The following is a 22,537-nucleotide window of genomic DNA, read 5'->3' on the forward strand; positions in this document are numbered from 1 at the left end:
TCAATGTACATACAATCGATCCTCACTCCCATTTCCCTGATCGACTTCTCATTGCCTTGAGATGTCTGCATCACACTTTGTTCAAGCGATTTTACCTGGTTGCTTAGCTGGGAAAGTGTTGCTTCTAATGAGCTGGTATATGCTTGTTGAGTGTTGAAATGTGGTCTTTGTTGGAAATTTCCTCCTCCATAGTTCCCATTTTGGAACTTGTTTGGAAAATTCCTCGGCTGCTGCGGATAAGGCAGGTTCTGGGGGTTCTCCGTTCCCTGGCTCCTGTATGAGAGATTGTTGAAGTTGGAATTCCTGAAATTATGGTTGAAAGCGGGACTAAATCGGTTCTGGTATGCTTGATCTCCCTTGAAATTGATTTCTTCTTCTTGATATATGCCATCATCTTCATATCTTCCATCTTCTTCATTTCCTGCAGCAGTATCACAAGCATGTATATCCTTATTTTGAGTTTTAAGAAGTTGACTTACCATGCTTTTTAGCTCAGCAATCTCCCTTGACTCATGACTAATGATGGTCTTCTTTGATCTGTCATACTCAGGGTTGTTGTTGCTGTTAGCTACAGCCAAATTTTGGATGAGTGCTCTAACTTGTGGTATAGTTTTCGAACTGAAATCTCCATTGCTGGCAGTGAAAGAGAAAGTTGATACGTCTGCTGAAGTCCTCTGTAGAAGGTGCTTAGCAGGTTTAGTCCAGAGAAACCATGATTAGGGCAGTCTCTCTCATACTCCTTAAATCGCTCCCAAGCTTCATAGAATGATTATATTGGGTCTTGTTATAAACTTTGTATCTTGATTCTCAGCTGGTTTGATCTTGACTTGGTGTAGAAGTGGTTCAGGAAAGCTGACTTGCATTCTTCCCATGAAGTAATAGAACCATATGGCATAGATTTTAACCATCTTAAAGCTTTATCACTTAGAGAGAAAGGGAAAAGCTTACACTTCACATAGTCCACAGTGTCTGGAGTGGTTCTCACCATTCCACATATTTCTTCAAAAAGATGTGGTCATTTGGATGCTCAGTAGAGATTCCATGGAATTGATTTTGCTTCACCAGAGAGAAAATCTGAGGTTTTATCTCGTGATCTCCTCATGTTGGGGCAGGAACTTGAATAGCTGATCTATTCTGAAAGTGTTGGTAGGGTGGATCGAAATCGGCAATAAGTCTATTGCGGGGCTATCTTCTCGCAGGATTGGCAAGTTGTATGGGTCGATTGGCCTCTCTACCATTAGGTGGAATAATGTTTTCATCATTCCTTATTTCTCCTTGATCGTTCCGATCTCGTCTCCTTTGATCATCAGCGGCTTGAGCAGCATTTCTAGGGATTTGATTTCCCTTTTCATTGAGTTGTGGCTGGCCATCTCCTTCATGGGCAGCATCTCGGTCATCATCGTGAACAAAATCATGGTCATCGTCTCCAATGTGATCATCTTGATCATGTTTTAAAAAAAATCTTCCTGATGGGCATTCGGATTGGCCATCTTGAGCGTCCTTTGTCTGTGTTTCCAAAGTTCTCTTTCGTGTTTGTCAATCTCGTCTTAGGGCGGTACAATGTTGGCAGGATCTCTCCTAGTTTTCATGCACCTGAGAGCAAAGAAAGTAGAAATAAAAGAGAAGTTAGAAAATCTCCAGCAGAACTCAAAAAATCTTGAGGTCTAGGATTAAAATTAGATTAAGAAATCAAGTCAACAACGATAAATCCCCGGCAAGAGCACCAAAAACTTGATGTGGGCATCTCAAGTTTTACCCTAGACAAGCTGCAAGTTCACAGCAAACGCAGTAGTACTTAGGTATCGAATCCACAGGGATTTGTGCATTGAAAGCTTCTAACTGATGCTAAAAGCAATTGTGGACCTAATCTGAATAAAAAGGGTTTTGATTTATCACTAAATCAAATTTAGCAGAGAATTAAAAAGCTTAAAATAAAAATCGGTTGAAAACTATATGAAAAACGGCGCTGGGATCAGGGTTCATCTTTAGGGTTCATGTTCTAAAACACAAGGAATTTAGGCAAGGATTTTCTATGACTCTCAAACTAGGATATAAAGTTGTAAGATTAGCCAACTCTTGTCACCCTAAATGCATGGCAATTAACTCTCGCTCTCATGCCAGAATAAGATCATGCATTTCAGATCGGAATCCATCTCGGTTTACGTTTCCTCTGTAGGTCGCTTTTGTACTTAGCCTCTGGAAGGATCAACTCATGGCCTCGGTATGAGCTAAGACGAGGTGGTTGCCCAAGGCCTTGAGCTTTTCACTCGGTAAAGCACATCAAGGTACCTCGGCATAGGCTATACCACAAGATTTACTCCGAGGCCTGATTCCACACTTATACTCTGGAACAAATATATCACGACCTCCGTATAGACCATCATGAAGAGTTACCTTGAGGCCTTGGTTTTTTCATTCGGTGGACACACCTCGGCATGGCCATATCAAGGTGTCTAAGCCAAGGCCATGGCCAATGCTTCTTTAAATCACAAGGACGCCTTCTTTAAACTCCTTTTTGCAGCTGTTCCTTCAAGCCATTAAGCAAGAACACTTCCTAGAACCTGTGGTCACTTAACAAAACCATCAAAACATTCCAAAAACACTAAAGAAAAGATTAAAAGGATTTATGTACAAGGATAAGCTTGGGGTGTCTCCCAAGAGCACTTTGTTTTAAGTCACTAAGTTTGACTTTTCAGAACCTTTTCTTAATGAGGGAGAGGATGAGCATTGGCACAACTTATCTTGTCCATGAAATCAAGCATGAAAGCTGTACCCATCAGCTCTTTAGCACCATCAGGTCCCTTGTCTTTGAATTCAAACATGAGACCTTTCTTCATCAGCTCTTGAATACCATCAGGCCCCTTGTCTACGATTGCTTTTGTGAGTAGTACCCTAACTTCAGCAAATGGTTTTGATCCTCCATTGCATTGCAGCTTGTACTTTATAGCTTCATCATCACATTACCAAGGGATGAGAGTTAAGCCTTGAGAGGAAGATTCAGGTATAGGGCTATTTTCTCTTGATCTTGAACCATTACCCTTGTTGGTGCTCAGCTCTATCTCACTTAGTTTAGAGGAAAAGGAGATCAATCAAGCTTCTTTTCTGATAAAGGTCTCCCCATCTGCATACTTAAAGTCAGGTTTGACTTGGGGTTCTTTCTTCTTCTCCAAAGTTGGAAGGGATTGAGTTTTTCCTAAGATAGCAATGTTTCCCACATATTTCTTATCATAGTCCTTGAAATCATCAACTCCTTCAACAACAGTGCTGTAAAAATCAGCTAATGGGGGCTTAACAGGGTAAGAGGCTTCTATAACTATTTTTGTGAGCACCACTCTCTGAGTATCAAAATCAATTCTTGCTCCTTTGGTGTTGAGGAATGGATTTTCAAGCAATAGAGGAAACTCCTTGGTTTTCTTCATCTTCATAACTACAAAGCCAGTGGGGATTATGCATTCACCAACCATTAGTGCATAGTTTTCTAGGAGCCCATATGGTTTGTTTGAGTGGGAATTTCCAAAGGAAATTGAAATGGGGTTATGCTTGAGAGTTTTGATCCCTAATCTCTCCACCATGTCTAGAGACATCACACTAACACTTGATCTAGTGTCACACAAAGCATTCTCAATCTTGAAATCTCTAAGAGAGCAAGACATAGTGAATTTTCCAGGGTTACCTAGCTTTGGGAGGGATGTAGGCTTCACCATTGTTGAATCAAGGCTAGAGACTCTATCTTTGGGCTTTGCTTGATCAACTTGTTGTCCTTTTGCTTCAACAAACACAGAATTGCTCCATTTCTGAACAAAATCATTCCAACTCTGATGAAAACAAGCTGCCTCTCCACCTTCTTTCTCAATGTCCTCATTGAGAACAGAGAACAGGTTCTCATAGTCTTCAATAATGGCGGCTTCATTCTCAGTGTTAGGGCTGAACCCATCAGAGACTTGACCATAAAGAAGATATTCAATTTCCTGAATAACAGCAGTGTGATCATCACTTGAGTATATGGCATTGCAATATTTCTTGGGGTTTGGAACAGCTTTGCCTGACAGAGAGCTTTGAGAATCAGAAGTGGAGGTTCCTTCCCAGATTGTCTCCAACTTGGAACTGAGATCATTACACTTAGAAGCCAGCTTTTGCTGTCCCTGTAAGATCTACTGGAGAACAACACTGATATCAGGACCCTGTTGCTGCATAAAACCCTGCTGAACCTGTGGCTGTCCAAAGCCTGGAGGTGGAGACTTTTGTTACTGGAAACTGACTTGGTTTGAGAAGTTATTCCTTTGGTTCTGGACCGCTTATTGTTGAAAAGCTTGTGGACCTTGGAAGTTTCCTTGGAACTGGTTCTTAGGAACATATCCTTGCTGAGCTTGTTGAGAGGAGTAGACTTATTCACCAGGATTAGCGACATTGGGGTTTCTGTAGGACAAGTTCTGGTTGCTGAAGTTGTGAAACTTTTGGAACTTATTCTGGTTGCCAATGTAGTGCAGCTCTTCTTGTGTTAGACCCTCTTTATCGACATTCTCAAAGTAGTTCTTCTCACTAAAGTCTCCCACAAAGTGTATAGGCTTTTGAGTTGCAACTAACACTTTATCAATCTTGATCTTCAGCTCCTTTATATCTTGTTTCAGCCAGTCTTCTTCACTAGATACTTCTCCTCTATAAGCTCTATCATAGTCCTCTCCATATGTGTCATTGCTCATAGCCAAGTTTTCCACCAAATCCATTGCTGCATTGATTTCCATTGGAAGCTGTATCAAGTTGGTTTCTTATCTTTGGGAGAGCTCTTCTATATAGAGTACTGAGTAATGAAGCCTCAGAACAACCATGATGAGGACACTGGTTGATGTAGCTCCTATATCTTTCCCATGCTTCCCCAAAGGTCTCATTGCTGTGTTGGGTAAAGCTTGAGATTGGATTCCTCAACTTGGCTGTTCTTGATGTTGAAACGAACTTTGAGAGGAGAGCCAGCTAACATTGTTCCCATGTTTGAATGGATCCCCTAGGTAAATTCTTTTCCCACTGATGAGCCTTGTCTCCCAAGCTGAAAGGGAACAATCTTAACTTGAAGCTATCCTCTGAAACCCCCTTAATCTTTGTCAGATCACAGAATCAGTCAAATTGGTCAAGGTGATCAAGTGGATCCTCCATAGGAAATCCATAGAATTTTGAGTTTTGCACCATATTGAGAAGTGATGCCATGAATTCAAAATTGTTGTTTTGGACTGGTGGAACTTGGATTCCTGCTCTTTTTTGATGTGCATTAGCCCTGTAATTCTCTTCAACAAAAATCGGATTGTGCACTTGAGGCTGGTGATTCCTTAGCTGGTGCTGGTTCTGCTGGTTCACATGAGCCTGATGCTCATGTCTAGCCGCCTGATTCTGGTTCACCTTAGTAATAACACCGTATTTTGACCACTTTTATGGATTGTTTTGAAATACTTTTCTATGTTTTTTATTGCTTTCAAGTATTTTTATTATGTTTTTCTAGTATTTGTAGTTTCAAGACTCTTTTCAGGAAACTTAGGTAAGCTTAACAAAATGTATAGAAGACCAGATTCCAGCTCAGAGTCCAACCGTCAGAAGTTCACTTCCAAATGAAGACCTTCTCACCGTCTGATCCAGCTCAATTTTGGAAACCTTAAAGATGGAACTACCAGCTTTCCAGCACACTTTACAGATTGGCAATCCAACGGTTCAATAATAAGTTACACAAAGAGCAAGATGTCCCGTAAACCAGCAGGCAAGCATTCCTACCCGCCGCCAACAGGCATTACCACGTTCCCGACCTTCCCGACCGCAGAGAATGGTTTGTCCGACCCCGAAGCCCATTTTCAAGCCCAAAACGACTTGGACACTATCAATAAATGTTTTTAGGAGCCCTAGACAAGAAATGCATATACAATTTATTCTTTTTGAAGCTTTTAAGTTTTTGTCTTTTATTTTCTTAGTTTTTAAATTTAGGGAGATAGAGATCTATCTCTTGAACCCTCTTTGTTCTTCTATCATATTGATTTCTACTCAGCTTTTCAATACAATGTTTTTGCTTTCGTTCATCATGTATGAGTAGTTTTATTGTTGGGTTTAAGGGATTTTCGATGGGGGCTATATATGTTCAATGAGGATTCCATTAGCTATTGAAGCCGAATCTTAGAACTATATCTTCTAAACTTATTTATAATGCATGGGAGTAGCATCTGTCAAAGAAGAGAAAGGGAAAAACAAATTCGACATTCGATAAAGTGAGAGGGAGATGCAAACCCTAAATTTCAAGATCAATGATCTGTATAAGGATCTGAATGAATGCAAAAACCAATCCTACGACTACACATTTGAGCTGCGGAAAGGAGTAGGAAAGGTTGTTGACAAGACTGAAGAGCTTGATTCTACTTTAGATAGAGTTGTCTATGCTCTAGATGAAGTAGAAGAGAAAGTTGAGAAACTTTCTAAGGATCATAAGGAGAATGATCTGAACAGTTGAACCAATGATTTTGATATCCAAGACGTGCCTGACAACTACTGGAAGCAAGAGAACAACAATGGAGAATAAGAGAATGAAGAAACAAGCATGGTGAGCCGAGAGGAGCTGACCGCGGATAAAGAAGCCTCATCCGCGGCCAGTGTCACGACCACTGCGGCCGTGAACACCTCACCCACGGTGGAGCCTTGTTTTTCAGACCTGGAGTCCTTTCATCCTCTTTCTGAAACCTGTTCAACTGTAGACCGACCCCTTGTGACCAGATCTCAGTTGTTTTATCAAGCTGTCTTCTCAGTCACTACACAAGCATCAAAAGAAAAGGAGGAATCCAACACTTATGCACCTTGCAACATGGTTTACATTTGTGAAAATGAGTCTCAAGAGAAATTATTAAAAGATGAAGAATATGGTTTGTTTGTTGAAGATGCAAACCCTGGGGATCATTCATCAAAGAATGATAGATAGGACTTTTAAGGGTCTCTGGGCTATCAATCCCCTTGTCAATGTAGCACAAAGAGGTTTATCAATCCAGATGTGGTGTTAGACACTAAGCTATATGATCAAGTTCTTAATTCAAGCAAACAAGAGTGGGTTTTGATTAATCTAGAGACAACTACAAACTTAAACAGGATTAAGGATTAATGAAATGCTTAAACAAGAACTAAACAATGACAAATGATGAGAATGTATGAATGATGATAAGAAAGGTCTTAGACATGATAGTGGATTAGGGTGCCTTCAGTGATAAACTAATGAGCTAATGAATCATATGATCAAGCAAGCCATTTAACATAAACATCTCTAACTAAGTTAATCCTCTCATGAAGGCATTAATTCCTATGCTAAATCAGTTTCAAACCCAATCATCATCAGTGAAACATGAGTTAACAAGCATTAAGAATCAGTTTAATCTGTCATTTAAGCATATAAACAATCATTCCCATGATGAATAACACTTAAACCTCTAACAACTTTGGTTCAGGCATTTCATCAAACACTTTTGGTGCATGAAATGCCCAGAATCTAGACCACATATGATTTGTATGGATCTAGCATAGAGAACAAGTTGTAGAGAATGGAATATGCATGATCTAACCCCTAAGCTCGCTAATCTACCACTTAAGCACCCTAATCTACATATCTAAGACCTCAATATGGGATTACTCACTAATCATACTAATCTCTCTTAAACCTTTGCAAGTTGAGAAGATTAGCATGATTAATGATGAGAAATGGAGATAGAGATGATAGATTCAAAAGTAAACAGCTTTAAACACCCAGATCTCTTAAAACTCTCTTGATTCAACACTCAAAAATAGATATTTCTCTTCTTAATGGAGTCTTTTTCACCAAAGAGGCAAGAGACAAAGGGAATAAAACTTAGTTCTCCCCCAAAAAACCCTAAAAAGTATTTATACCTTCTTAAAAACGAACCGGGTCAGCCCGGAACAAACCGGGTCCTGACCCGGCTTTAATGGATAAAATGGGAAAAGCTGCGGGTCGGTTCAGTATGTCCCAGGCCGCACACCTAAGTCGCAGTAGATGAAGACTTGTCTTGTGAGGCTTGAATCGCCTTGTCGGAGCCGCACGCCTATCTAGGAGTAAATTGCGAGTGTTTCTGCGGCATGGTCTCCTTCCTCTCCAACTCGCAGGGCTGAGCCGGTTTCTGGGGGATGTAGAAACTGTGCGGGTTGGTCTCTATTGCACTTAGGTCGCAGGCTCAAGTCGGAGTGAATTCCGAGTGATCGTGCGGCATAGATCCAGGCACGGATGACCCGCATGCCTAAGTCGCACGATTGTGGACTTAGCATTTCTCTTGCTCGGGAGCTCCAGACCTCTTCCAGTGATAGTTTACCCGCACATTTCAACTCGCAGCATCAGCATTCAGGCGTTCATCTTCAGGCCTGCGGGTTAACCAAGTCGCAAGACCATCTCGCAGCATCCAGAGCAGCTTAGATCACTTCGCATTCCGGAGAGTGTAACTCCTGTGATACTTGTCCGAATTGAATGATTTCGGTTGCAGAAGACAGAGGACTCATTTATCTCCAACTTTTGTGAAGGAAGTTTCAGTGCTTGGGAGGTGGAAGGCTTCCTGGAGGGCACATCTTTGCAGTGCATGTATACGACCAGAGAGAGGCGTCTAGACATGTGTCCATTCCGGAGGCCGTATCTTCCTGCTCATAGATCCGAATTGAATGCTCTTGGACGTTCTGGAAAGAAGACTCAAATGTCTCTGATTCTCATGAAGGACCCGGAAGCTGAATCGGCCTGGAAGTGCACCGTCCTTCGCATCCTTCAGAACTGATCTGCTCGGTCCGGAATACCTGCGAGACAGGGGTTTCTTCCGACGAGCTTATCTCTCTGCTCACGCGTCCGAATTCTACGATTCCAATTGCTATGAGACCGTGCTTCAATGCTCTCCAACTTCTATGAAGGACCCGCCATCTGAATCGGACCGGAAGGCTCCCCGGACAGGTGATTTCTGAGACTCGTTCGCACCCGGAGATTTTGGCCGATATACTTAATTCGCGGTACGTGAAAATGGCCGGTAAAGCTTCCCGCGGTACATGAAAATGGCCGGTAAAACCTTCCTGGCCAGCGAGAATGGCCGATAACCTCCATAGACTCAAGTTTTCCACTTTTTCAAGCTCTGCTCACCATTCCACCTCCTGGATTCATCTTTTCAGCTCCATAATCACCTGATAGACACTCAAAACATGCAAAGACTCATTGGGACCTAATGCATCTCCTAAGTTCTAAAACAAACCCTAAGGACCTAAAATACATGAAATAAAACATGATTTGGAATGATTTATGCAACCTAAATGATGCAAATTATGAACATATCAAAGAACAACTCAGAATCAATAACCAAGAGCATATCTAGAGAAATACTGATCGAGTTCAACAACTTTGTGAAGTCAATCCCTCTTTACAAAGGATTTGATGATGTTTGGAAGTTGGAATGCCTACAAGTCTTCTTCAGATACAGCAAGGAGACTAAGGAGAACATTCACACCTATTTCATGAGAGCCAGATACCTATCTTTCCCTAGACCATCGCCTGATGCAGGTGTCTACAGGATCCATCTCAAAGACCCACAAGAAGCCAGTGATTACAAAAAAGATCAGCAAAGAAAAACTTGAAGAATTCAATCAAGTAGTTCAGAGTTTATCCAAAGGAATTTTGTTTGCCAAATCATGTAAAGACTACATGATCAGCCACTTCTACGGTGATAGCAAAGAATATATCCAAGAGATGAAAGACTTGTTCACACACGCCCAAGAAAGAGGACCAGTTCGAACCCTGCAAAAAGTTCAAAACAAAGATCAATTTCTTATCTCTTGTGACATTAGAGGTGAAAGATTTCTCAAATGTTATTTGTGATTCTGGAGATTGTATAAACATAACGTACAAGGCTGATGCTTTGAGACTCGGTATTAAACACATTTCAAGTGCCAGGACAAGGATTATCTTAGCTGATGATTCAAGTGAACCTTCAAGAGGAATAGGCTCCAAGAGGGATAGCCCGAGATATACCTCTAAGGATTGGAGATTGCCTATCCCTTGTTTATCTTTACATAGTCAAGACCAAAGATGACTCATATTCGACAAGGACATCTTCTACGAAGCTACACCACTTAAGAGCCAAGGTGGAAAGCATAAGGCACAAGCATTCAAACCAGAAGAACTATGGAGTGATGAAGAACCTGCTAGAGAAAACAGGAAGATCTCGAAAAAAGACTTGTCCTTGGAAAAGATCTTATTTGAACTATGTCTTTTTCTTTACAAAAGTCTAGCTAAAGACTATAAATCAAAGCGCTTGATTGGACGCAACCCATTTAAGTACATATTTATTTAGTTTAACTTTTTTTTCTATTGAAGTTTTGTTTTTTATTTTATACATGCCTTAGTATGCATCAAAAACAAAAAAAAAACAAAAAAAGAAGAAAAAGGAGGCTGACCGCGGCGGAGGAAGGTTCAACCGCGGCCAATAAGCAATTCACCGCAGCCGTGATAACCTGGCCCGCAGCCAAGCTCAGTTCTGCCAACCTTGGCCACCTCCACCTCTACCTTGATCCAAATCAAACCCTCATTTCATCAAGCACCACTCCACATCAACCACCATCTATCATTCACTATCCTATCACCGCCACAACCACCTCACAACCTAACACCAACACCATGTAAGTTTTCTTTCCCTTTATCTTTTCAATTATTACATACTCTATTTCTCATTCTTACCTGATTTATTTCATACTGGGGATATTGTGATTTAAGTCTAGGGAATGATTTCATCCCTTAACAACCATTCTTTCATTGGCCTTTGCATTCTGCATTTTTCTTAAAAATTTATCATTTTTTTCGATTTTCTTAAAACTTTTTCAAAGTCTTTTCAATTTCAAAATGTGTTGTCAAATTTCAAAAACGTTTTGAAAGAATGATGACAAAATCGATGATGATTACCAACATGTTTGCTTCTACACCATCGCTTTATGAAACCTCTTTCAAGGTTTAGTATTAGACTAGGTGGTAGCTAGAGTACTATTGGGGCACATTTTAACCGGTTCGTGTGTGAATAGTCCTACGGAATGACGAGAAGAGATAGATCTTTATTAATCAACGAATATTGAGTTACAAGCAATCAATATCGAAAATCAAAGTAAGTTGGTATCGCTGTCGCTCGGTAGTCGTCGTCGATTGGCGAGAGCGAAAGTACGAAGAGATCTGGTCGTTCGGTTCTCTGTTGCGGGAATAAAGTTGTTAGGGTTTTGTGCAGTATGTGTTTGTGTGTCCGTCCTTGCTCTCGGACTTCTCTATTTATAGGGTTATGTCAATCCTAATTCTTATTGAACTAGGTTTTATATGTCGGTCGGTCTTTCCATATTTCCCTTTGAATTGGGAGCTCATGTCGGTCGGTTGCTCCAACTTTTCTAGACTCTTCGGTTTACTCAAGAATATGAACCAACGACTTATAATAAACCACTGGTCGATGTTAAACCGATTGACAAAGATGAATATACGATGTTGAGACTCTCTCTCTAGTGACCGTTCGTCACTCTTTCTTTCTTAGCAGTGACATCACAGTGAATGTTCGTCATTCCTTTTCACTTAGCAATGACATGATCACATTGACCGGATAATGAATTAATTTCACCCAACAACTTGCCCCCTACTCTTCAATTTCTTATTTAGAATTTGGAAAGTAACTTAGCCTTTGTGATCGCTGGTCAATGTACGACAATATTTCTTGTCTATTCGAACCTTGTTTGGTTCTACCATATCTCGATTCGTGGTCATTCCTTATCTAGGGTAGATAAGCAGATTCAATTAATAATGAACATAGCTTCCATATCGCATGAGGCATGTTCCATATGTACGGAGTGACAAGCGTCAATGTACCATCATCTTCCCAATAAACAGACAGCTTCTTTGCTGAAGGTGCGGAAGGTCATTGGTAGCTCGTCCTTGGAAGGTTCATTGTTGGAAGATCATCATCATTAGTTACTCGGTGGTAAGTTATCATCGTTGGTCGTTGCTTGATGTTGAGAGCTCATCGTCGATCGTTGGGAACTTATCATTGATTGTTGAGAGCTCGTTATCGATCGTTAGGAGCCCGCCGTCGATCGTTGGGAGCTTGTCGTTGAACGTTAGGAGCACGTCGTCAATCGTTGGGACCTCATCGTAAGATCGATCTAGAAAATATTTGTGGGAGGTCATCATTTGTAATTTCATTGTTATAAGGTTGATATGCGAGGTCGTTGACGACCTGTGTTTTGGTAGCGCCTTGCGCTTTCGCAGTGACCTACCGTCTTTAAAGTCTCTTCTGGTCTATATTTCTCTATTTATTTTACTTATGTTAATTCTTTCCTTTTAACTTTGCTCGTCGCCTCCCTCTCTTCTTCTTTTATTGGGAGTTGTCGCTCCTTTTTTTTTTTTATTCGTCGTTCCCTTTTCTCTTCTTTTGGACATACCTCATGTCATTCCTCATGTCATGTCGCTGTTAAATCAGCCGAAAGCAATGGGAAGACTATGCTGGTATTTCCTGATTCGTTCATAGGTTTTGGCGATGGTGCTTTTGCCCCCGACACTGACCCGTGGTCGTATTGGGCTGTATCTTTTGAGAAATCACCTTAATTTCTTATTTAAGGCCTTTCCTTGAACTTTATCTTCTGGAACTTTATTGCTCGTGGCGTTTACTTTTGTTTATCTGATAGGATATGTCGATCCTTTTCTAAAAACTTGTCATTCGTCGATGATGCAACGTTTGTTGACATCTTTGTTTTACGTTCTGGATAATGACATTATCTTGGCGGTTTGTAACCGTTCTTTTCACTACCACGGCAGGTGTATAGCCATATGTTGCACATATTGCAATTTGCAGTTTGCTTAATTGTGGGATCACATCTCTCATTCGGTGATGTATATCGCTCTTTAAATTGGTAACAGTAGCAAGTACGTTACTTTTTAGTGTTATTCCCTTAGGTTAGCTATGACATTTACTGCAGTAATACCAGCAATTTCAGCTGTGGTTGCTGCTTGTCATGTGTTTTTTCCCTCTTAGTTGTTCATTTGATTTTTGAGGAGGCTTTGAACTCCTTTAATCTTTAGTGACAGTAGTCACCTTGGTTTTACGTGATGACGCCCCTTGAATCGCGATAGGGTAACAACATTATTTTTTGATGAGCATTCGCCTCTTTTGAAGGTGATGATGACAATGTCATTCATTTTTGTTGGTGAGGAACAACCTCTTTCGAAGGTGACAACGTCACTCCTCTTTTTTTTGTGTGTGAGGAATCGCCTCTTTTGAGGTTGACAATGCCATTCTCTCTTCCTTGTTTATGTGAGGAATCACCTCTTTCAAGGTTGATAATGTCACTCCTCTTTCGCTTGTAGGTGATGATGACAATGTCATTCATCTTTGTTGGTGAGAAATCGCCTCTTGCACCCTCTATGGGTTGTTATCAATGTTTTTTCGAAGAATACAACTTTCTTTTCATGACCTTGGTCAGTTCGTATGCGTACAGTGATGCTTTTAAATAGTTAAGTGGGTGACAATCGTCAATCTGTTCAAGGCAGTGCCTTCCTGTTGATCTGAGTATTGTCTGTCACTCGTCGTAAATTGAATCGTCGATCACTCTCTTTTATGTGTCATCGTGAATGACGAACATAGATTTGAGGACTTCTAAAACTCGTTTGTTTAAAGTTTCTTTTTTGAAGTGTCTATCCGTAGATAGGAAATAGAATATTCAAATCCAAAGGTAGTGCAGTCTCGGCGATCATAAAAAAATGCAAAAAGCAACTAACGATGAAAAGTCAAAGGTATAAAAAATATAACTAAAGCAAAACGAACCAACCTTGAAGTAGTAAGTTGAGATGTAGGGCGCACAGCTGTTGAATAGATTTTTTTTGAATTCTTTATCCTGTGATGGTGGTCTTGATGTGTGGTGTCGAGGGTTGTCATGTTTTACCCTAATTGAAATCAATAGCCGCAAGTGCACAGCTGATCGATTGTAGTACTTAGGGATCGAATCCACAGGGAAGGAGGATCTTTTGCTGCAAAAAGCCTTTGAAAATAAGTTAAAGTAAGGAAGTCTAGAACAAAAATGGTTTAGTGGGGGTTTGGTAGTGTGTTTACAATCTAAAAACGAAATATTAAAAGAGAATACGGAAATTAAATGACGTAATAACTAAACTTAATGAAAATGACTAAAAATAATAAAAACGGATATTCTAATGCTTAAATGAAAATGAACTAAAAAGGAAAGACAATATTGAACTAAAGCTTAAAGAAAAATCGCAGGAAATCAATGGAGAAAAAAGCGTTGGGGTTCAGGGAAGTTTTCTCAGGGGTACGAACGATTCAAAACATTGCTAGAGAATAAATTTTGTAAGATCTTAGCTTAAACTTTTCGAACTGGAGTCACGGACGTATGAATACGCCACTGTCGTGATCATAGACAACTATCTCTCTCAACCCTGACCAGTAGGTTTCCACTCTGGCCCTGGAAGAGAAGAGATGCCTTATGTTTAAGACTCGTCCTAATTCACAAATTGCCCATAGGTAGGTTTCCACTCCTATGTTTGTTTTGCTCTCCCAAACTAGATCTGATACCTGATGAACACTTTCGTGTCACCAAGCATCTGGATCAGATTGTAGTTCATGACGCTACTCTCATGCAGTAAAAACGAATTCAGAAGAAAAAGTTCTAAGATTCAGCTCAATAGCCAATGGAATCCTCACCGAACATATAAATCCCCATCGAAAATCCCTTAATCCCAACAATATAACTACTCAGACATAATGAACGAAATTAAAGACATAATATTAAGAAGTAGAATAGAAACCGAAATTGATAAAGAAAGAACAAGGGTTCAAGAGAACAAATCTCTCTCTCCCTAAAAGCTAAAGCAAAAACAATAAAAATATGAAGTAAATATTTCGGTGGTGATAGGTTACACGATTTCTAGGGCTTCTAAGACATATATTTATAGTGCTCAAGACCTCTTTGGACGTCACTTAGGGTTTCTCCAAATGTGGGCTTCAGAAATGGGCTTTTTGGGCTTGGAGGTTGAAGGCCACGGTCGGGAGTGCTCTGACCGCGGGGAATGAGTGGTTTGCCGCGGTCAGGATGCTCCTGACCGTAGGAAAATGCTTGTTGGCCGCGGGTGGAAGTGCTGGCCAGCTGGTTTACGGGACATCTTGCTCTTCGCGTATCTTTTGATTGAACCGTTGGATTGCCAATCTGTAAAGTGCACTGGAAAGCTGATACTTCTATCTTTAAGGTCTCCAAATTTGAGCTGGATCAGACGGTGAGAAGGCCTTCAATCAGGGGTGAACTTCTGACGGTTTGACTCTGAGCTGAAATCTGGTTTTCTATCCATTTTGTTAAGCTTTTCCCTAAGTTTCCTGAAAAGAGTCTTGGAACTACAAATACTAGAAAAACGTGATAAAAGTACTTAAAAGCAATTAAAAACATAGAAAAAGTATTTCAAAATGATCCATAAAAGTGGTCAAAGTACGGTGTTATCAACTCCCCCAGACTTAAACCTTTGTTTGTCCTCAAACAAAGCAAAAGCCTAAACTGGTTAAGTGAAAACAAAAATAGGAAATGCACAAATCTCATAGACATGACCTCCAAAACTAGGACCAAAGATAGTGCATCAATCCACAACTTAGTCTAGAAAATTCTCACTAATGCACAAGAGATACTAGTCCACTTTTTCCGTCATGCAAAACTTAAACAATTTAAATATTGATTTCAGTCAACTAGCTCTCTACATTCATTAAGTTCAATAGTGAGTTCTCATTAAAGACATCATCCAGGGTAGACGGCGTTTGGCATTAAAGGGCTATTTAAGTGGTGGAGTTAAAGTGTTTCGGGGTACCTGAAGATCTGGAGGATGCAAGATAATATGCAAAACCGCAAGAGAGATAAGGACCTGTTGATGACCAAGGTTTTCAGTCACTTCTTCTTGCCAAATGTTGTTGCATAATCCTTCCTCCTTTGTTGTAAACAGCTATTCCCCCAGACTTAGATTCTTTCCGGGAATCAGAAAACAATCTCCAAAACTCCATAAACTCAAACTCCAGTTGCCTTGGGACTTAAAATTCGACTTCTCTAGACGCTCTAAGGCTTTTATTTCCTTTCTTTTCTTGTTTTCGGATTTTTTTTTTTTGGAAAGGAAATGCCTTTTAGGGAGAGAGACTAGAGGACGAGATTGTACCAAAATTCGAGATTTTCCTAAGGCAAACTGAGCTTCCTCTTGTGTTGAATCCTTCCGGGAACTTTTTCCGGCAAATCGCAGGTCTCTATCCTTGGTGACTGAAAACTGCGTCGTTCCTCTTTCTCTCCAACGTTTTTGCACTTATCTGCATATAAGACAATAGAAAACAAGAGTGCATGTGGTTTGAAAGAGGATTGGTTAAGGTGGGGAACTAGCTAAAGATGAACTAGCCATTCAGGATCAACAGAGAGTGGTAAAAGGATAAAGGAGTCCTGAATGTATGATTCGTTTCCCTGGTCTAATGCTTCAATGAGAAAATTAAGTCCAAATTAAGTCCAAATAAAACAGAGCTAGTGTATCCCTTCATCTAAATCGAAATCATTCAAATTCCTCTGGGGTACTTCGTTTCAAATGTGCTTAGCTACCGCCTAGTCTAGTCCTAAATCATGAATGAGCATGTCACTAGGAACAGTCTAAAAGCACACAGTCAACTATCATTGATTCATGTTCACCATTCCCTTTTAAAACGTATTTTGTCTTGAAAACCGATTTTGAAAAACTTTAAGAAAAATGCAAAAAATGTAGATAATGCAAGACTCATGAAAGAAAAGTGGTTAGAAAGGGATGAAATCCTCCCCCAGACTTAAATCACACTGTCCTCAGTGTGAAACAAGTCGAGATTGGATGAGAAAAATGCATAAATAATCGAACTGGTAAGGACAAAGAGAACTTACCTGGATCCGGGATGCTGGTGGAGATGAACCGGATTCATTCGAAGGGGTTTGGGAAGGTGATTAGGTGGTGATGAAGGTGATGGAAGGTGATGAATGAGGTGGAGGGTGATTGGTGAGGTGGAATGGGGTGAAAGGGGTGGTTTGGGTCGGGTTTGGATCTCAACGACCAAGTGCCGCGGTCAGGGGCTGCACGACCGCGGCAATCAAGTGTTTGGCCGCGGTCAGGACTACGCGACCGCAGCCGACAGTAGGTTTCCCGCGGTCAGAACACTTGCGACCGCGGGGGTTTATATTGTAGCCTCTTCCTACTTCTCCTTGGTTCCTGCTGGGCCGAGCAGTCATGTACCATCCTTCTTTTTGGTTTTTTTCTTGTTTTTTGATTTTTTTGGCTTTTTTGTTTTATAAGAAACACCTGAAACTAAGAAAAAGAAAGAAAAATTCTAAAGAAAACAATACCTAAATGGGTTGCCTCCCATTAAGCGCTTTTGTTTTAAGTCGTTTAGCTCGACTTTTGGTATTGGACGTGACTTATTCCAATGAAGAAGACCTTGTCTTGAGACAATTATTTTTCGACATCTCCTTGCTTTGCTTAGCAGGTTCTTTGTCACTCCAAAGTTCTTCTTCAAATTCTTCTGCTGCAGAACGTTTTCCTGCTTTGCTGTTGTATGGAACAGCTTCTGTGAAGACATCTTTGTCGATATTAGCAAATGAAATCCTCCGGTTTGGCCAGTCTATTATAGCTCCGGAAGTTGCTACAAAAGACCATCCCAGAATCACTGGATATGTTGCATCTCTCGTTTCGACAATGTAGAAGTCGACGGGCACTATGCAATCTCCTATTCTCAAAGGAATTTCATGAGCTATTCCTTGAGGTGTTGCATTTGAATCATCAGCTAAGCTGATCTTTGCTCTAGGTCTGCGCAGGTGTTTAATACCAAGTCTCAAAGCAATTGCCTTGGACATCATGTTAAGACAAGCTCCAGAATCACAAAGCATGTTTTTAAACATTTCTCCTCTAATAGAACAAGAGATAAGAAACTGACCTGCACCTTCTATTTTGTGAAGTGTTCGAACAGGTTTACCTTTTCTGGCATGATTGAACAAGTCTTCTATCTCAGGGATTGATTCTTTGCTCTCACAGAAGTAGTGGCCTATCATGAAGTCCTTGCAAGATTTGGCAAACGTGGTTCCTTCAGGCAAATTTCGAACCACATCATTGAAATCGTCGACCTTCTCTTTGCTGATTTTGTTGGTGTAGTGGCTGCACTCTTCCGGTCTTTGGAGGTGGATTGAATAAACAGCAGCATCAGGTGATGTTCTGGGAAAAGTCAGACGTCTGGCCCTCCCAAAGTAGGTTCGAATATCATCCTTTGTCTCCTTGCTGTACCTAAAGAAAACTTGCAAACAACCAAGATGCCATATATCATCGAAACCTGTGTGAAGAGGGATTGATTTCACAAACTTGTTGAATTCAATGAGCCTTTCTCTGGAGATTGGTGCTCCTAATTCCACCATTTTGTCTGGATTCCCTCCTTCTATGAACAGACGATAGTCTTCATCTTCGAGGTAGTGCCCTTCATATTCATCTTCATATGCAAGGACTGTATTGCAAGGGAGTACCTCATTTTCTTCTTGAGATGTTTTGGAGTTGATAGCATACACCGTCTGCTCCTGAAGAGGGGTTTTGACCATCCCAGCAGATGTATCAAATGAGCATTGACCTGTAGGAGTTGAAAAGGGCTGAAGGGCATCTGAAGGAGTGCCGACCGCGAGTAGAAGCTCCACGACGGCGGGTGATGAGGGCTTTGCCGCGGTCAGGATGCTCACGACCGCGGCTGGAAGCTTGTTGGCCGTGGTCACGTGAGTTCCGACCGCGGGGATGGGACTCCGAGTCGTTTCTTCAGCTTCGTCTGCTCCTTTGCCATCTGAACTGATTCTTGCACCTTCTAACTCCGTCTTCTCCTCTTTTAGGCTAAGATCTTCGATGAGAAGCGTCGAACCATTCGTTTCACATCCTTGCATAAGCTTTTCGACCTTCTTTTCGATTTTGTTGAGGGTATAGACTACTTCGTCCACAGTTGAGTCTATTGTCTCTACTTTCTCTTGAACCTTGTGTACTCCATCCCAAATCTCTTCTACATAGGAATAGGTTTGGTTGTTGTGGTAGTTAATAGTCTCTTCTGCTTCACCAAGTTTGATCTCTAAGGTGCGGATGCTCCAACCGGCTTTGCGAATGCGAACTTCGTGTGCTCCAACTCGTTCTTCGATTGCTTTAATCCTCTCCTGGACGGTTTCAGCACCTTCGTTTAGCAGGCTTTCGACGGTCTTGACTTGAGCTGAAAGATCTTCAAGCTTTCTCTTAAAGAGTATTGACAAGTCGTCAATTCTCTCGTCAATTGTGGATCTCGCTCGAACGTCGAGTAAGTGCGAGACTGCCAATTCTAGTAGCTCCAATCGGTGAATGGGTCTGACGTTTTCATTCTTGTGAGGCAACCGACGAGCAGGTTGTTCAGGGTTGGCCATTTGAGGTGCGCAGGGTTCCTTCTGGGACGTTCTGTTGTCTTCGCTTTGAGTTTCTTTGTAGAGATCGCTTAGATGCTTCTCTCTGCGTCTGGTGGCTTGAGGAGTGTTATAGAAACCTTCCTCATTATGTTTATTTCGATTTATAGGATCCATATCTTCTGAAATGGAAACAAAATAACAGAAAAATGGAAAGTTGCAGAAAATGGTGTTCTAGAGTCGATTTACTAACCTTTTCTCGGGGTTTTGCAGAAAAGAAAACGCGTGCCTTCCCCGGCAACGGCGCCAAAAACTTGATGGTGGTATAAAAAATATAACTGAAGCAAAACGAACCAACCTTGAAGTAGTAAGTTGAGATGTAGGGCGCACAGCTGTTGAATAGATTTTTTTTGAATTCTTTATCCTGTGATGGTGGTCTTGATGTGTGGTGTCGAGGGTTGTCAAGTTTTACCCTAATTGAAATCAATAGCCGCAAGTGCACAGCTGATCGATTGTAGTACTTAGGGATCGAATCCACAGGGAAGGAGGAACTTTTGCTGCAAAAAGCCTTTGAAAATAAGTTAAAGTAAGGAAGTCTAGAACAAAAACGGTTTAGTGGGGGTTTGGTAGTGTGTTTACAATCTAAAAACGAAATATTAAAAGAGAATACGGAAATTAAATGACGTAATAACTAAACTTAATGAAAATGACTAAAAATAATAAAAACGGATATTCTAATGCTTAACTGAAAATGAACTAAAGAGGAAAGACAATATTGAACTAAAGCTTAAGTAAAAATCGCAGGAAATCAATGGAGAAAAAAGCGTTGGGGTTCAGGGAAGTTTTTTCAGGGGTACGAACGATTCAAAACATTGCTAGAGAATAAATTTTGTAAGATCTTAGCTTAAACTTTTCGAACTGGAGTCACGTACGTATGAATACGCCACTGTCGTGATCATAGACAACTATCTCTCTCAACCCTGACCAGTAGGTTTCCACTCTGGCCCTGGAAGAGAAGAGATGCCTTATGTTTAAGACTCGTCCTAATTCACAAATCACCCATAGGTAGGTTTCCACTCCTATGTTTGTTTTTCTCTCCCAAACTAGATCTGATACCTGATGAACACTTTCGTGTCACCAAGCATCTGGATCAGATTGTAGTTCATGACGCTACTCTCATGCAGTAAAAACGAATTCAGAAGAAAAAGTTCTAAGATTCAGCTCAATAGCCAATGGAATCCTCACCGAACATATAAATCCCCATCGAAAATCCCTTAATCCCAACAATATAACTACTCAGACATAATGAACGAAATTAAAGACATAATATTAAGAAGTAGAATAGAAACCGAAATTGATAAAGAAAGAACAAGGGTTCAAGAGAACAAATCTCTCTCTCCCTAAAAGCTAAAGCAAAAACAATAAAAATATGAAGTAAATATTTCGGTGGTGATAGGTTACACGATTTCTAGGGCTTCTAAGACATGTATTTATAGTGCTCAAGACCTCTTTGGACGTCACTTAGGGTTTCTCCAAATGTGGGCTTCAGAAATGGGCTTTTTGGGCTTGGAGGTTGAAGGCCACGGTCGGGAGTGCTCTGACCGCGGGGAATGAGTGGTATGCCACGGTCAGGATGCTCCTGACCGCAGGAAAATGCTTGTTGGCCGCGGGTGGAAGTGCTGGCCAGCTGGTTTACGGGACATCTTGCTCTTCGCGTATCTTTTAATTGAACCGTTGGATTGCCAATCTGTAAAGTGCACTGGAAAGCTGATACTTCCATCTTTAAGGTCTCCAAATTTGAGCTGGATCAGATGGTGAGAAGGCCTTCAATCAGGGGTGAACTTCTGACGGTTTGACTCTGAGCTGAAATCTGGTTTTCTATCCATTTTGTTAAGCTTTTCCCTAAGTTTCCTGAAAAGAGTCTTGGAACTACAAATACTAGAAAAACGTGATAAAAGTACTTAAAAAGCAATTAAAAACATAGAAAAAGTATTTCAAAATGATCCATAAAAGTGGTCAAAGTACGGTGTTATCAACTCCCCCAGACTTAAACCTTTGTTTGTCCTCAAACAAAGCAAAAGCCTAAACTGGTTAAGTGAAAACAAAAATAGGGAATGCACAAATCTCATAGACATGACCTCCAAAACTAGGACCAAAGATAGTGCATCAATCCACAACTTAGTCTAGAAAATTCTCACTAATGCACAAGAGATACTAGTCCACTTTTTCCGTCATGCAAAACTTAAACAATTTAAATCTTGATTTCAGTCAACTAGCTCTCTACATTCATTAAGTTCAATAGTGAGTTCTCATTAAAGACATCATCCAGGGTAGACGGCGTTTGGCATTAAAGGGCTATTTAAGTGGTGGAGTTAAAGTGTTTCGGGTTACCTGAAGATCTGGAGGATGCAAGATAATATGCAAAACCGCAAGAGAGATAAGGACCTGTTGATGACCAAGGTTTTCAGTCACTTCTTTTTGCCAAATGTTGTTTCATAATCCTTCCTTCTTTGTTGTAAACAGCTATTCTCCCAGACTTAGATTCTTTCCGGGAATCAGAAAACAATTCCCAAAACTCCATAAACTCAAACTCCAGTTGCCTTGGGACTTAAAATTCGACTTCTCTAAGGCTTTTATTTCCTTTCTTTTCTCGTTTTCGGATTTTTTTTTTTTTTTTTTTTTTTGGAAAGGAAATGCCTTTTAGGGAGAGAGACTAGAGGACGAGATTGTACCAAAATTCGAGATTTTCCTAAGGCAAACTGAGCTTCCTCTTGTGTTGAATCCTTCCGGAAACTTTTTCCGGCAAATCGCAGGTCTCTGTCCTTGGTGACTGAAAACTGCGTCGTTCCTCTTTCTCTCCAACGTTTTTGCACTTATCTGCATATAAGACAATAGAAAACAAGAGTGCATGTGGTTTGAAAGAGGATTGGTTAAGGTGGGGAACTAGCTAAAGATGAACTAGCCATTCAGGATCAACAGAGAGTGGTAAAAGGATAAAGGAGTCCTGAATGTATGATTCGTTTCCCTGGTCTAATGCTTCAATGAGAAAATTAAGTCCAAATTAAGTCCAAATAAAACACAGCTAGTGTATCCCTTCATC

The 22,537-nt window shown here is 40.7% G+C and overlaps 2 non-coding genes across 2 annotated transcripts; both read left to right on the plus strand.

Annotated features, from left to right (window-relative positions):
* The first annotated feature begins 707 nt into the window (after positions 1-707).
* Positions 708-813, plus strand: LOC112090070. The gene has a single exon (XR_002901429.1). It is a non-coding gene; the product is annotated as a small nucleolar RNA R71 (small nucleolar RNA).
* A 4,007-nt stretch (positions 814-4,820) lies between these two features.
* LOC112090110 lies at positions 4,821-4,926 on the plus strand. Its single transcript, XR_002901466.1, has one exon. It is a non-coding gene; the product is annotated as a small nucleolar RNA R71 (small nucleolar RNA).
* Positions 4,927-22,537: the final 17,611 nt, after the last annotated feature.

This window comes from Eutrema salsugineum, unplaced genomic scaffold (assembly GCF_000478725.1).
Source record: "Eutrema salsugineum unplaced genomic scaffold, Eutsalg1_0 scaffold_11, whole genome shotgun sequence".
In the NCBI taxonomy this organism is placed as follows: Eukaryota; Viridiplantae; Streptophyta; class Magnoliopsida; order Brassicales; family Brassicaceae; genus Eutrema; species Eutrema salsugineum.